At 34.8% G+C, this 16,922-nt stretch overlaps 1 pseudogene; it reads right to left on the reverse strand.

The window, feature by feature from the left end:
* Positions 1-9,637: 9,637 nt before the first annotated feature.
* The window catches only part of LOC132027485 (programmed cell death protein 6-like), a 34,799-nt pseudogene continuing 27,514 nt past the window's right edge, over positions 9,638-16,922 (reverse strand).

Here is a 16,922-nt window from a genome sequence, read left to right on the forward strand (position 1 = left end):
ATACTTCATATATAATATATGAAGAACTGCTTTACCTCAGCACCCTTTCAAAATAGTACTCTGCTCCCTTAGGGAATCTATGTTTTGAGGTAATTTTGGTCTGAAGCTATGTTTGGATGAGTTTAACAAACTTGTAAAAACTCAGGAAAATGCTGAGGAGGGAGAAGTTTTTGTTTCCTAATAAGGCTTATAAGGACTGTATATGACTTTTTTTCCATATGACTTTAGAAAGGGATCATAAAATAAGCGTGAGCTGTCTCTGGCAAAACCGTGAGGGAAGTGAAGCCGCACAATGCTTTCCTTTCCGCTCTTCCTTGTTGGATTTCTCCCTCTGCATCCTTCCATGTCCAGGTACCAGGACCCTCATACTGACTGTCAAGCACACCTCCCCTTCTCAGAATTGACCAGCCTTGTGTCCCCTCAGGGCTTTGTATGGTGCCTAATCAGAGAAACTACTTTGTAGTTAGGTATGGACAACTGATTAGCTAAATGTGATGTCATTTCCAGAGATGTTTGCAATTCAACAGGCATTCTAGGCAATGTAACACTTAAGAAGAATGAAATCCCAGGGCGCCTGGGTGGCTCAGTGGGTTAAAGCCTCTGCCTTCGGCTCGGGTCATGGTCTCAGGGTCCTGGCATCGAGCCTTGCATCGGGCTCTCTGCTCAGCGGGGAGCCTGCTTCCTCCGCTCTCTCTGCCTGCCTCTTTGTCTACTTGTGATATCTGTCAAATAAATAAATAAAATCTTAAAAACAAAAAAGAAGAATGAAATCTGTCCGTTCTGTTGGGACTAAGAGGATAGCAGCAAGCCTACAGGCCTTTTTAGTGTGGCTTGCAATACGTATTTCATAGGTATTACCAAGAGAGGTTAGAAAGGGAGTCTACTCATACATTCATGAAGGCCTATGACACTTCCCCATAGCTAGTGCTGGGGCTAGTAGTTCTCCATATCCTGCTTTCTTACTAATTCTATTATAATAGCAACTCATTTTTCAGTCATCTTTCCTCTCTCCATTTTTAAAAAAGATTTTATTTATTTATTTGACAGAGAGAGAGAGAGAGAGAGTACAAGCAGGCAGAGTGTCAGGCAGAGGCAGAAGGAGAAGCAGGCTCTCTGCTGATCAAGGAGACTGATACAGGGCTCAAACCCAGGATCCTGGGATCATGACCTGAGCAGAAGATAGCCGCTTAACCTACTGAGCCACCCAGGTGCCCCCTCTCTAGCTACTGTTAACAAGTACCTGAAAAGAAGGGAAGAGACCATAGAGGAAAACTCTTAGCTTTTCCCCAATGAGAATGATATGAGCTGTGGTTTTTCATATATAGCTTTACTATATTGAAGTACTACTTTGCTGAGGGTTTTTTATTATGAATGAATATTGTACTTTGTCAAATGATGTTTCTGCATCTATTGAAATGACCACATGGTTCTTATCCTTTCTGTTATTAATGTTTATTGATTTGCAAATGCTGAATCACTCTTTTATCAAAGGAGTAAATCCCACTTGATTGTGTGTTTTTATTTTTTGGGGGTGGGGGATGTCCATTCAGGTCATCTGCCCATTTTTTAATTGGATTTTTTTTTTTTTATGTTGAGCTGAATAAGTTCTTTACGTATTTTGGATATTAACTCCTTATCTGATATATCATTTGCAAATATTTTCTCCCATTCAGTAGGTTGCCTTTTGTTTTATTGCTGGTTTCCTTTGCTGTGCAAAAGACTTATTTTGCTGTGGTCCCAGTAGTTTATTTTTGCTTTTATTTCCCTTGCCTGAAGAAATATATCCATTAATATGATGCTAAGGCCAATTTTCATGCCTAACTGGAGATGTTTTCTTGTAGGAGTTTTATGATTTCAGGTTTCACATTTAGGACTTTAATCCATTGTGTGTTTATTTTTGTGTGTAAAGAAAGTGGTCCAGTTTCATTCTTTTGTATGTAGCTGTCCACTTTTCCCAGCATCATTTATTGAAGAGACAGTCTTTCACCCACTGTATATTCATGTCTCTTTTGTCATAAATTAATTGACCATATAAGCATGGGTTTGTTTCTGGGCTCTCTATCTTGTTCTGTTGATCTATGTGTCTATTTTCGTGCCAGTACCATATTGTTTTGATTTACTGTAGTTTGTAATATATCTTGAAATCTGAGATTGTGATAACAATAGCCTTGTTCTTTTCTCTCAAGATTGCTTTGGCAGGGGGCACCTGGGTAGCACAGCAAGTTAAGCATCGACTCTTGGGCTGGGCTCAGGTTGTAATCTCAGGGTTATGAGACTGAGCCCTGTGCCAGGCTTCACATTCAGTGCAGAGTCTACTTAGGCTTCTCTCTCCCTCTCCCTCTGTCCTTCCCCGAAGTTTGCACTCTTTCTGTTTCTCTTTTAAATAAACAAATAAATCTGTAAGAAAAAAAAAAAGATTGCTTTGGCAAGGCACCTGGCTGGCTCAGTTGGAAGAGCATATGACTCTTGGTCTTGATTCTTGAGTTTGAATCCCACGTTGGGTATAGAGAATTCTTATAATAAATAAATTAAAAAAAATTTTTTTAAGATTATTTTGGCTATTTGGGGTCTTTTGTGGTTCCATTCAAATTTTAGGATTTTTTTGCCCTAGTTCTGTGAAAAATGCTATTGGTATTTTGAGAGGGATTGCACTGAATCTGTACATTGCTTTGGGTAATTGGAGATTCTAAATATGAGTACAAAATATCTTTCCATTTGTTTGTATCATCTTCAATTTCTTTCATCAGTATTGGGTGGTTTCCTGAGTATATGTCTTTCACTTCCTTCATTATATTTATTCCTGGTTATTTTATTCCTTTTGGTACAATTATAATTTACTAAATTCATTTATTAATTCTAATAGTTTTTTGGTGAATTCTTCAGGATTTTCTACGTATGGTATCATGTCATGTGCAAATACTCAGTTTTACTTCCTCCTTACCAATTTGGATGCTTTTAATTTCTTTCTCTTATCTGATTTCTACAGCTAGGACCTCCAGTACTATGTTGAATAACAGTGGTGACAGTGGACAATCCTTGTCTTCTTCCCAATCTTAGAGATGAAAATTCTTTCAGTTTTTTTATTATTGAGTATGTTAGTTGAGGATTTTTCATATGTTACTTTAAACCTAGTTTGCTCACAGTTTTTATCATGAATAGATGCTGTATTTTGTCAAATGTTTTTTCTGTATCTTTTGAGATAATCATTTTTAAAAAATTCTTCCTCTTGTTAATGTGATGTATCACATTGATTGAACCACCCTTGCATCCCTGCGATGTGACTAAGACCCACTTGGTTGTGGTAAATGATCCCTTAAATGTATTGTTAAATTCAGTTTGCTAATATTTTGTTGAGTTTTCCATCTATGCTCATCAGGGATATTATCTTACAGTTTTCTGGGTTTTTTTTTGTTTGTTTGTTTGTTTTTTGTAGGGTCTTTGGTTTGGTTTCAGAGTAATGCTGGCCTCATAAAATGAATTTGGAAGTTTTCCTTCCTCGTCTATGTTTTGGAATAGTTTGAGAATAGGTATTACCTCTTCTTTAAATGTTGGTAATTCACTCATTAAGCCACATGGACTTTTTTTGTTGGGGAATTTTTTGATTGCCAATACAATTTTGTTAACTAGCAATCATTCTGTTCAAGTTTCATATTTTTTCTTGATTCAGCAATAGAAGATTGTATGTTTCTAGGAATTTATCCATTTCTTCTAGGTTGTTGAGTTTGTTGATACGTAGTTTTTTTCATAGTATTCTCTTACAATTCTTTGTATTTCTGTGGTTGTTATTTCTCTTACTTAATTTCTGCTTTTACTTGAGTCCTCTCTCTTTTCTTGATGAGTCTGACTAAAGGTTTATCAATTTTGTTTTTGTTTTCTTTTAAAGAAACAACACTTGTTTTCCTTCATCTTATATTGTTTTTTAGTCTCTATTTTATTTATTTCTGCTCTAGTATTTATTATTTCTTTCCTTCTACTAAATTTGGACTTTTTTTTCTTTTTCTAGGTCCTTTAGGAGGAAGGTTATATTGTTTAGTTGAGTTGTCTTGTGTCTTGAGATAGGCCAGTTATCACTATAAACTTCCCTCTTAGAACTGCTTTTGCTCTGTCTCAAAGGCTTTGCACCATCATGTTTTCATTTTCATTTGTCTCCATGTATTTTTTAATTTCATTTTTGATTTCTTTGTTGATCCATTGGTTCCTTAGCAGAATGTTTTTTAGCCTCATGCATTGTATTTTTTCCAGCTTTTTTCTTATAATTGATTTCTAGTTTTATACCATTGCAGTCTGAAAAGGTACCTGATATAATTTCAATCTTAAATTTACAGAGATTTGTCCTATGGGTTAACATGTGACCCATCCTGTATAGTGTTCTATGTACACTTGAAAAGAATGTGTATTCTATTGTATTTGGATGAAATGTTCTGTATACATCTGTTTGGTTCATCTGGTCTAATGTGTTATTCAAAGCCATTGTTATCCTTGTTAATTTTTTGTGTGGATGATCTATGCATTGATGTAACTGGGTGTTAAACTCCTATACTACTATTGTATTACTCTAAGTTTCTTCCTTTATGTCTGTTACTATTTGCTTTATATATTTAGCTACTCCTACATTGGTAGGATAGATATTTGCTGTTGTTATATCTTCTTTTTGGATTGATACCTTTTGATATCATTTTGCAACGTCCTTCTTTGTCTCTTGAACCAGTCTTTATTTTAAAGCCTATTTTACCTGACATAAGTATTGCTACCCCAGCGTTTTTTCACTTCCATTGCATGGAACACCTTTTTTAATCACTTTACTTTCAGCCTGTTTGTGTCCTTAGGTCTGAAGTGAGTCTCCTGTAGGCAGCATATAGATGGGTCTTTTTTTTTTTTTTTTTTTTTTTTTTTTTTTTATCCATTTAGTCACCCAATGACTTGTGATTGGAGTATTCAGTCCATTTACATTTAATTATTGATGAATATATACTAATTGCTATTTTGTTAACTGGTTTCTAGTTGATTTTGTAGCTTTTCTTTGTTCCTTTCTCTCTTCCTTTGTGGTTTGATGCTTTCTTTAGTGTTATTCTTTGATTTCTTTATCTTTTGTTTCTGAATTTACTGAGACCTTGTTTTATGGCCTGGAATATGGTCTATCTGGTAAATATTCTGGGTGGACTTAAAAACAGTGTGTATTCTGCCATTGTTGAGTGGAGTCTTTGAAAACATCACTTGAATCAAGCTGGTTGTAAATGTTAAAATCTTCCATATCTTTGTTGACTAGCTACTTGTTCTATCAATTATTGAGTGAAGGATATTGAACTCCCTATTTGTGAAGTTGTCTATTTCTATATGTATTTTGCAGCTCTTTATTAGGCAAATACATTATTTAGTATATTTATACCCTCTTAATGATTTGACTGCTTTAACATTATGATGACCTTCTTTATCCCTGGAAATATTCTTTGCTCTGAAATCTACTTTCTCTGGTACAACTATAGCCATTCTAGATTTCTTTTGACTAGTATTAGTTGCAATATTATTTTTCACCCTTTAGCTTTTAGCTATTTGTGTCTTTATTTTTAAAGTGAATTTTTTATAAGTAGTATGTAGCTGAGGATTGCTTTTTTAAAAAAAACCCTTATGAAATTCTTTGCCTTTGGGGTGCCTGGGTGGCTCAGTGGGTTAAAGCCTCTGCCTTCAGCTCAGGTCATGATCTCAGGGTCCTGGGATTGAGCTCTGCATCGGGCTCTCTGCTCAAGGGGAAGCCTGCTTCCTCCTCTCTCTCTCTCTGCCTGCCTCTCTGCCTACTTGTGATCTCTGTCTGTCAAATAAATAAAAAAAAGAAAAAAGAAATTCTTTGCCTTTTAATTAATCATATTTTATTGAGTATATTTTAGTGATTTCATTTTACTTCTTCTGTTAGCTTTTTAGCTGTAACTTTTTGTTTCATTACATCAGCAGTTGTTTTAGAGTTTATAGCAGCCAACTTTAACCCATCACAGTCTGCTTTTAAGGGATATTATAACACTTCACATATATTATAAGAATTGTTGTATAGTATACTTCCATCTCTTTACTCCCGATTTTAATGCTATTTAATGCTATGTACTTTATTTATACAAATACATCTCACAAAAACAAAAACAAAACAAAAAACTTTATCATTGTATTTAATAAAATATTTAAATAATAAGAAAAATCTTACATATTTACCATTTAGCTACTCTATATTTACCATGTAGTTTATCATGTAATTACTATGATGATTTTCATTTCTTTATATAAATCTAGATTTCTATCCATCATCATTCTTCTATTACCTGAAGATTGGCTAGTGATGAATATTTATTTTAAAAAATAATTTTGGGGAGATAGAATTGTAGCTTGACAGTTGTTTTTTCTTTAAATATTTTCAAGATGTAACTCAACTGTCTTTCACATTGTTTCTAATGAGAAATCTGTTGTCATTCTTATCTGGGCTTCTCTGTACATAATATGCTGTTTATTATGTAAATATACTAAAACTATAAGGGATTTTCTCTTTTTTACTTTTTTTTCCTCATTGGTTTTAAGCAATTGGAGTATAATATAACTCGGTGAAGTTTTCTTTGTGTTTCTTTGTGTTTGTGTGTAGGGTTTATGGAATTGCTATAAAACTTTTATGGAACTTCTATGGGTTTATAGTTTTTCATTGTATTTGAAATATTTGAGATAATATTTCTCCAACTATTTTTTGTATCTCATTCCCTTTCCTTTGTAAACTCCAGTTATACATATATGAGGCTGCTTGAATGTATCCCATATCGCACTGATGCTTTTTAAAAATTAAGAAATTTCTTTGTTTTTATTTAGATAGTTTCCATTACTTTTTTTTTCAAGTTTACTGATCATTTTACTAAAATGCCTGGTCTGCTACCAATCCTAAACAATGTAGTTTTCATTGCAGACATTATTATTTTCACCTCTGTGTATCTGATTAGGATTCTTTTTTATAGCTTCTATGTTTGTACATAACTTTTGAACATTTGTAATACAGTTAGAGTAACTGCTTTGTAATGCCCGTTTCCTGTCTGCTAATTTTAACATCTGTGTCAGTCTGAGTTGGTTTCAGCTGATTTATATTCATTCTCATTATGGGATGTATTTTCCTTGCTTCTTTGTATGTTTGGTAATCTTTAATTAAATGCCAATTAAATCGGCTTTGTGACTTTAAATATTTGGGTTCTAGATATTTTTGTATTCCTATGAATATTCTTTTTTAAAAAAGATGTATTTATTTTTATTTGTGGGGAAGGAAGGACAGAGGGAGAGGGAGAATCTCAAGCAGACTCCCCACTGAGTGGGGAGCCTGATGCAGGGGTCAATATCAGGACCCTGAGATCATGACCTGAGCTGAAATCAAGAGTCAGACACTTAACTGACTGAGCTACACAGGCACCCTTCCTATGAATAGCCCTAAATGTTGCAGTTCAATTAGTTGGAAACAGCTTCTTTTGAGTTTGCTTTTAAGAGCTGTTAGGTGGCATCTGAGGAATATTTAGTCTAGGACTAATTTTAAATTTCTTTCTCTTTACTAATGCACCTCCATTTTGTTATTTCCCATGCCTTGTAAATTATCAGGTTTACCAGTCTGGCTAGTGCAAAAAAGGCATTATTCTGACCTTGTGTAAGGGCCAGGCACTGCTCCCTCTAATATTCTCTCATCATTCTTTTCTTTGCCTCAAGTGGTTTCCTCATATATATACACCAGATAGTACTCAGTTAAGTACTTATCTCCAGAATTATTTCTCTGTGCAATTCCTGTCTCTGTCCTGTGAACTCTAGCCTCCTTGGTCTCTCTGGGCACTTAGCCTTGTCTGCTTAACTCAGGGAATCTGCTGGGCTCTATTTGGTTCCCCCCACCTTGCACTGTACATTCTCATCTCTCTCAAGGGAGAAAGCTAGGGCAATAGTAGAGCCCACTTCATTTGTTCTCCATCTCCCAGGTATCACAACCCTTTGTTCTCTGATCTATTGTGTTTTGAGAATGGTAGTTTCATATTTGTTTGTTGTCTGTTTTTGCTGTTGTTATTTCAGATGAGAGAGTAAATCTCGTTTCTATTATTCAATCTATTACAGAATGTCATTATGTTTTCATTATGTTGTTTTTATTTTATTATAGATTTATAGATTATCATTTCTTAATGGTTAATGCTTTTAATGGCCTGTATAAGCAACCATTGAATATTCTGAGGTATCAAAATATTCTCTTTGTTCTCACTTTAAAGCTTCATTTGTTTTACCTCTTGCATTTAGATGTGCAATCAGCCTGGAATTTATTTTTGTATATGGTGTAAAGTAGAGGTCAAGAAGATTTTTTTTTTGTGTGTGTGTGTATGTATGGATATGCAATTGACCCATTGCTACTTACTGAAAAGATCATATTTTCTGCACTTCACTGGAGTGTCACCTTTGTCATAAATCAGGTGACTTTACATACATTACTTTGTTTATAAACTCAGTTCTGTTCCATTTTCAGGCTTCTTAAATGCCACACTTTTTCTAATTAGTATAGTGTGTGTATACACACACACACATTATAGTATATAGTATAGTATAGTATAATTAGTATAGTACAGTATAGTGAGTTTTGATATATGGTAGTAAGGCCTTCAGTTTTTAAATTTACTGTTCTTAAAGACTTCCTTGTCTATTCATAAGCCTTTGTATTTCCTTAGGAATTTCAGAATCATCAATTTCTGCAAAAATTACCTGCTGGGATTTTAAGTCGTTTACACATTGAATTGATAGATTGGTTTGTGTTAAAGTGACATTTTTAATATTTGTTCTTTTTGTCCATGAACATATTTGTTCTTTTTGTCCATATCCTCCATTTTTTTAGCATCTTTCAACTTCTCTCACTAATGTTTTATAGTTTTCAGTGTAAAAGTGTTGTACATTTTTGTTCTGCTCAGTATTTTAAAGGCTGTCTATATTAACAAGGATCATTTACTCATTTTCTCTCCAAAGGTTTTCTAAGATTTCAAAATGGTGAGATAAACCAGATGTGGGTCAGTCTACAAGAAGCATATAGTGTAGTGATAAGAAGAGTTCATCATATTCATGGTTCAAGTAGTAAACTTATATAATTAAAGCAAATTATAACATATTAAATTAATATTGAATTTTAGGATGTCATGAGTTTATTTTTGCTTTTACACTTGTTTAGATTTTGGGGGAGTGGCATAGGAGGCACATTTGCTTTATTCTTTATTTGTATATTTAAACAAATACAATAAACCCTGTTTTAAAAATATAAGGCACATAAAATCCTCCAGAACTTCCTTATTATTTTAAAATTCCTATTGTCTAATAAAAGTATTTGAACTAGAGCTATCTGGAAATTCACATGATAAATTTTTTGAATGCAGGATACCTGAAACATTATTATATCTTAACTCATGGGACAATTGAACAGTGTCAAATCAAATGTTTATATGTGAATAATTATAACTACAGTTACACTTGCAGAAGCCTTAATTAGCTTATCCACATATGTACAGTCAGATCCTCAAATGTTAATTATATAAAATCTAAAGGAAGAATGGCATGTAGGGAGATGGCATTTTTAGTCTTCCTTCCGTAAGTCACTTGCTATTTGCAAAGGCTAGTGTCATAAGATGCTAAAGACCATGGACAAATACTGTTCATCTGACACCTGAATCCAGCCATCCTGATTGGTATGATAATGCCTGAATGTATCTGTCAATGCTGGTAAGGAAATCATGGAATGTTGCACTTAGGAGGCCACAGAAACTTCACTTTCACTGATCATGCATTCTGCAAGAAGACGCAGCCTTGGATGAAGTCATCAAATGATTTGTCCCTGTCCACATCTGTCAGACTTGCGAAGGAGGATGTCCTGAAACTGGTCAGAGAGCTGTTACCCTGAGAGTACTTGCCTGAGCTTATTCTTCTCAATAATCCTAGAGTTGTCCCTGTGATAAGAGTGGAAGATGTTCTGCTAGTCTGTGATGTACTTAACAGATGCCAGTGAACTTGCTTTTTTCTTTCAAACACAGACAAAATGGCCTGACAGTCAACTGATTAAATGGAGTCCATATCCCATTGGATAGTGCTTGTTGAAGCTTGTTGTCCAATATCACCCCACTCCTATCTTTATCAACCCTTTAGAAAACATGCCACAAGGAGCTCTGGTCTGATAGTGCTGCACCTCTGGCAGGGGGGCCCAAGGCCTAGGCAATAGGGTAGGTGCCATGGGCTCAGTTGCACAGCTGGGCTGAGGCACTGGGGGAACATGAGCGGCGTTTAGGTTTTACTCTGTAAAATTGACAGATCTGATTAACATCATGGTAAAAATAATTTAATGGATCCACAAGAGCTTTTCTCTTGTGCAAAATATCTATTTATCACTGAAATTTGAAAAACTGTTTAAGAAAATGATTTTTGCCTAATTCATGTTCATTGTCAAATTGAATGTCAAATACATAGGTATAATAGTGGATGAAGTAACTCAAGGAACTTTCTAGAAATAGCCTCTAACTCTTTAAGAGTTCAGTTATTAATGGAATTTCTTCCTGAAGGTAGCAGAAGAAAATCCACTAAAAAATTCTTTTATTAAATGAAGTGTCAAAGGAAACATTCTGACACATCAAAGGTAGAGGATAAGCTCCAAGTCTCATAGTCCATGAGAACTTAACTTGTGGTTTTAGTCATTTGTATTTGGGTCATTGGTCATGCCTGATTAAAACACTGAAACAAAAAGTGTAAAAATACAAGAGCTATTTGTTTGGGACTGAACTCAAAACCAGAGGATTTTAAGAATTTTTTTGTTGAGGGATTGTTTTTGTTTTTAATATTTGGTCTGACATGATCTTTGAAACATTATTCTATGAGCACTTTGGGTGAGGGAATCAAGTGTAAAGTAAGGCAAGATGCACGGTTTATCTATATAATAACATTTGGGTGAAAAGGCCTTAATTGATCATATTTTTCCAAACAGATATATCTGACATCATGTAATTTAAATACCAAGATCTACTACCAGTTTGTCCTCTTTTCCTACAGGTATTTAGCATCAGTAACTGTGATGATAATCTCAAATACCAGGCACTTGTGTTTCATGAATATGTGTTGAATTGAAATAAATTTTGCTTATAAATGCAGAGAAAATCTTGTTTCTTGTCAAAACAACAAAAGTAGTAGTTAACTGAAGAAAAAGCCATGTTAATAATTTCTATAAAGGTAATAGTCATTTTATTATATCATCTATAGGCTTATTATGAAAGACCTAAAAATGTGATACCTTTGCAATCAGGGGAAGGAGAGGCCCTGCTTGTTTTATGATGTTATTCTCCAATTAGTGTGTGACTAATAGAGAAAGTATGTGACTCTTGGGGCATCCCTGCAGGTACAGTGAATGAGCAAATTCTTAGCAGCATTATGACATCACCAGGGAGCGTGACTTGGGTCAAGAGCTTGGCAGGAGGCTTTGGGAACAGTAGAATCAACAGCAATCAGGATTGGCAAGCCAACATACTGGCCACCATAAAACTAAAAAGAGAGCTTATTGTACCTCATGCACAGCAACAGGTTTAACAGAAAAGTAGACATGTTTATAGTCCCAGATTTACAGCATGCCTTATAAACACCTTATTACTTAGAATCCAGTCTGCTGTCCTAGAAACTAAGAATGTGACTTTGTTAAGCAGTAGGATTTGTTGACATAAATGTCTTGACTAAGTTTGCCATTGTGGTTAACCCAAACGCATTTACTCCTGGGAAAGTAAACACAAGCAAACAAAATGCCTCTTATACTACAATACAGTAAGTTTCAAATTGACCAAACTTAATGCTATGACATAAATATGCTTAATGTTTATGGAATTTTTTAGAAACATTTTGCCATGTTGGGCTTACCATCCTGTATAAGTCTTACTAAATGGGAATGTGTTTTCAGAATTACATGTGCTTAAAGACTTCATCAGATATATTCAGAAAACCTGCCATGAATACTGGGGCTGACCACGCAGCAAATAAAATGGGTCATGGTCTCCTCAGACATTAATGTGGATAAATCAGTTCTCCACCATGTAATAGCTACACACTGAAATGGTTACCAACAATTAAAAATAGAGAACTAATGGAAAATAATGTTGAATAAATATTATAAAACCACATGAAAATACGTTCAAGGAAGGCAAAGTATCTGGCTGGAACCCACAAAGTTGAAAAAATTCCTAGGGAAAAATGAAAATTCAGACTGATCTTCTGCTGCTTAAAAATTCATCTAAAACCCTTGGTTCAGGGGTAGATTGTTGAAGCTACAGACTCAGGACCATTGGAGAATAACATAATCAACTTAGCAGGTTTCATAGCCTTTCAGGCTTACGGTCACCAGTCTTCAAGCCTCAAAAATTCTATAGCAAAAAACTTCTTTCAGTCATATACAAATGGGTAGCCATGAGTACATAGTTTGGATCTAAAATAATGACCAACTTGTTTTGAAACAGAATTTATGTCAATAAAGATCTACAGAAAATTAAGAAGATGCTGTCTCTGCAATTGCAGAATAAATTGTGAACAATAGACAGTTGCTAATTTACCAGATCCTACAAATCATAGCTCCTATAAATGATAAGAACTTGGGAATTTTTCTAACAGCACAGTGTAGTTGGCTTCATAAGCTACAGCAAAGAAAAACGACCACATGAAGCCATGAAAACATGTTTACAAGTTTAAGATACGAGAAATACTGTTTTGCAGTAGCATATTCAAGAATGATATCAGGGATTTAGTTGACTAAGCTCCATGAGTCTTCTCCAAATCAAATGTAAGCCCTATTAACAGAAGTAAAATATTTAAAATGAGAGAGTTGACGGTTGCAATTACTGTGCATACTTCTGGGCACACAAATTAAAACTGACATTGACAAACTAAAGGAAACCCAGAGGAAAGTAATTTGAACAGAAATTAGGACCACATAGTCTCACATTATGAGAAAGTTGAAAAAGGATGTTTAGTTTGTAAAAAAATGTTTCAGAGAAATATGATCATTGACTCAGATACATGGAATATAACACAATCTAGCTTTGTTCCAGTTTCAACAAATATAAATTATAAGGAAACCAACAAAACATAAGAATGAACATTCTATTTCTAAATAAACAAAACTGTCTAAAAATAGGATGGCCTTCCTTGGGAGGACGGACATCACTGGAAATGTTGAAAGGTTGAACAACCTGCTGGTGGTTATTGTAGAAGAGACTAAAGCTCTGGAGGGAAGGGGAGATTGGACTATATAGAATGGTTTTCAAATCATTTAATGGAACCTTAGAATCTTCAGTGAAACAAAGAAACTGAGTAATATGTTAGAGCTCTGCCTTTTTTTTGTCCCCCCTTTATTCAAGGCAGTTTGGGTCAAATTTATTTTATATATGGCACTCTACCCAAGATTTAATTTTATAAAAGTTTTGTGCTACTAAAAAAAAAATCTCATAAACCATTACAGAAGATGATTTCTGAAGTTAATTCTGATGTTATTACATGATTCAGATGTGAAAAATTCCATCTTTGTGGTGTGACCCACTGTCATGTTTCCAAGACCAGAGGAGATCTGTTTAATGAAATGCTGGTACTCGGAGGGCTTAGAGGATTATATGTGAAGGAATAGCAACTGGTTACTATCAAGACTGTGGCTTAGGCAGAAGAGAATAATTCATAGCAGGGATGTGGTCAAGGTAAATTTCTAGGATAATCAGAAGAAAAAACCTACAGTCTAGAGATGTGACATATTGGAGTAATTTCTAAAACCACGTGATTATTGTTCACAATATTGTGAAAGAGAAAACAACCATGGCCTCCAAGGGATGTCTCAGTGCTGATATTCCTTAAATCAGATTTCATTTACAGTGAAGCACTCATTTTGAGTTGCTTGTAGAAAGCTTAAGTCTCTGAGGTCAGGGAAGAAGGCTGATTTAATTTTTTATGTATCTTAGCATGTTAAGGCCACTGGAATAATTCCAGAGAAAGGGTGCATCTTTCTTTGACCATCCTCTTTTAAGGAAAGTAGTTGATAATTAGAAATTTTATCCTAGACCTGATCTCATTTTGTCTCCCAATGATGAGCCAAGGAATATAGGGCATGCATTTTCACCTTTAATTCTGAGATGAGAGAATTGAATTTCAGAAACAATCAGTGACCTGTCCAGATCACACAGCTAATTCATGGGGGACCAGGATGAAATCTCTCTTGATTCCAAGTTTAAAACTCTTGTAATATTTTTAACACGTGGATTCTTTAACTAAGCAGCTCTGATAAAGCTCAGAGATCCCTTAAACTGTGTCTTTCTTCTTCTAATTTCTTTGTGTCTGACATATAGTAACTGCTATTTGACACAGCCTTAGTTTTGGATGTATAGTGAACAAAAATCCTCACTTGGATTCAAATAGCAACATCTCTATTAAAAATCAACAGTTCTCTAGAAATAAACAGGTCTATTAAAAAAACTTAATTCAGTGACTCAGCAAATCATGTTGTGATAGCTTTCAGTAATTACTTTTTATTTTTGTTTTTGTTTTTCTAAGTGTCTATGGTAAGAGAAGCATGCAGGAAAACATCAGGTTTTGCATGCCCTTTTATTTTCATTACCTCTTCTACTACTTGAGAATGTCTGGCCTTTACCAGCCTGCTGAATTTCTGGCAGGTGGACCAGTCTTGGCAAAACATCCTGGATCATATTAGCTGAAAATAAATGTAAAGGGACAATAAGAAGCTAGATTTCCCCCAAATGGTGCCCTGGAAAAGGGTTCATTTTTCTTGACTGTTCAGTTTCTAGTTTGAGTCTTCAAAGCCCAGACTGCCAGGGTCTTGGATGTAAGAATTATTAGTAAAAAAAAAAAAAAAAATTCTAATATGGCCTTTATGGGAAGCAGAGAAAAAGCCACTGGGATTTTCTTATCTCTTTTTATACTTGGACTTCACTGCCTCTTTCAAAAAGAGAGTGTATGGTGTCTATTAAGAGACAATTTACTCTTGTAGCCAACTCAGAGCAATTTCCACAGGATCAGTCTTACTTTCCTGGGTTAGTATAGCTGAAGATGCAGTTTCTCAAAGGATAGTCCTTGAATAGAGAGATTAAGACCATGTATGCACAGAACATGGCATTAAAGAGTCCATTTCAACTATATACTATATCCTTTCTGTGAAAAATCATAGTGCGTACGGAAAAATCCTATAGTTCAGAAATCGATTGTTTATTGCTTAGCTCAATTATTTCTCAAATTTAGTTGGCTATTGTGTTGAATCTTGCTTGCCCTTTTCCTGCTCATTCTGTATTGGGGAGAGGTAGAAGAGCGTGGGTATAATGGCAAGTGGTTTTTGTTTTGTTTTGGGTTTTTTTTTTTTCCCCATTTGTTGTTGTTGTTGTTTTCAGGCTTGCATTGGCAACTAGCTTCCTGAGTTGGATCTGTTCGTGCTGCCTGGAGAGAAACTTCTGCAATCACCAGTGACATCTTCTCAGCATTTGTCGGGTTTCTAAAATGCTCATCTGCTCAAAGCCAACTCAGGCAAAAAATGTGTTGCGTACACCATGTCCTAAGTTCTGCCCCGCAAGAATCCCATATTGAGACTGACAGTGTCCCTTTTAGGGCCACTGACTTCTCCAGACAAGTCTGAGATAATATATCAAGTCACTGATTCCTGAGCAGCACTGACTTCTATAGTTCGGCACTCTTTTGCAAGAAGCAGTATCAGGTATGGTAGGCTAATAATGTCCTCCCAAAGATGCCTACACCTCCCAAAGAAGCCTAGAACCAGTTATGCTATCTTACATGGCAAAGGGGATTTTGCAGATGTGATTACACTTAGGGTTTTAAGGTGGGAGATTATGTTGTACTATAGGTGGACCCAATATAACCATAAGGGTCCTTATAAGAGGGAAACTGGAGAGTCACAGTCAGAGGAAAAGACGTAATGATGGAAGCAGAACTGGAATAATACTGAAGCCATGAGACAAAGAATGTGGGCAGCCTCTAGGCAAAGAAAAGGCCAAGAAAGAAAGAAAGAAAGAAAGAAAATAAATGAACGAACAGACAGACAAACTGGAAAAGGTAAGGAAACAGATTCTTCCCCAGAACCTCCCCAAGGAACACAGTCCTGCTGACCCATTTTAGACTTCTTCTAGGCCTGCATATAATAAATTTATGTCACTTTCAAGACCCTAAGTGTGATATAATTTGTTGGGTGCAAGGGTGCTACAATACACCAGGGATGATGGAAGTAAAATAAAACTTGAGTAATTGAAGATTCTAAGGTTTTTTTCAGCACCCTCACACAGTCTAAATTTCTTCAAGAGGATTACTTTGGATCAGTATCCCATCTATTTGTTCTAGCTGGGCCAGATTTCTCATTCTCAACTCTATCATACCTTCTTTGAATACTGATTTTTGAAATAACAGTTTCTATAATCACAATACCTGCCAGGTGATTTATAAACTCTATGTGTGCATATATATATATACATATATATGTTATTATATATGTATATGTATATGTGTATTTTATATATATATATTTTTAAACAGGAACATTTGAAATTTAAACAGGGAAATTTGAAATTGATTTATTTGCAAACATTCAAATTCAGCACAGCTAAGAAAATAGCCATCTAATTTTCTAAGACTTTAATAAATGAATTTCCTAAACAGAAGTAATTTATAAGTACATTGTAGAATCAAAATAGATAATTATTAATTTAGTCACCAATTTTATAAAAGCTGTAACTAAAATTTTAAAAATATAAGTTTCTATGACACATTCTGGGATTGTGGGTCTTAAAATATTTAAAGATCAGTAATGATCATTGTAAAATCATTACATCAGAAAGAGAAAGAAAAGTAGAGATAGTAAGAGAGAGAGTTTCTTTCTTTTTTTTTTT

Source organism: Mustela nigripes, chromosome 12 (assembly GCF_022355385.1).
Source record: "Mustela nigripes isolate SB6536 chromosome 12, MUSNIG.SB6536, whole genome shotgun sequence".
NCBI lineage: Eukaryota > Metazoa > Chordata > Mammalia > Carnivora > Mustelidae > Mustela > Mustela nigripes.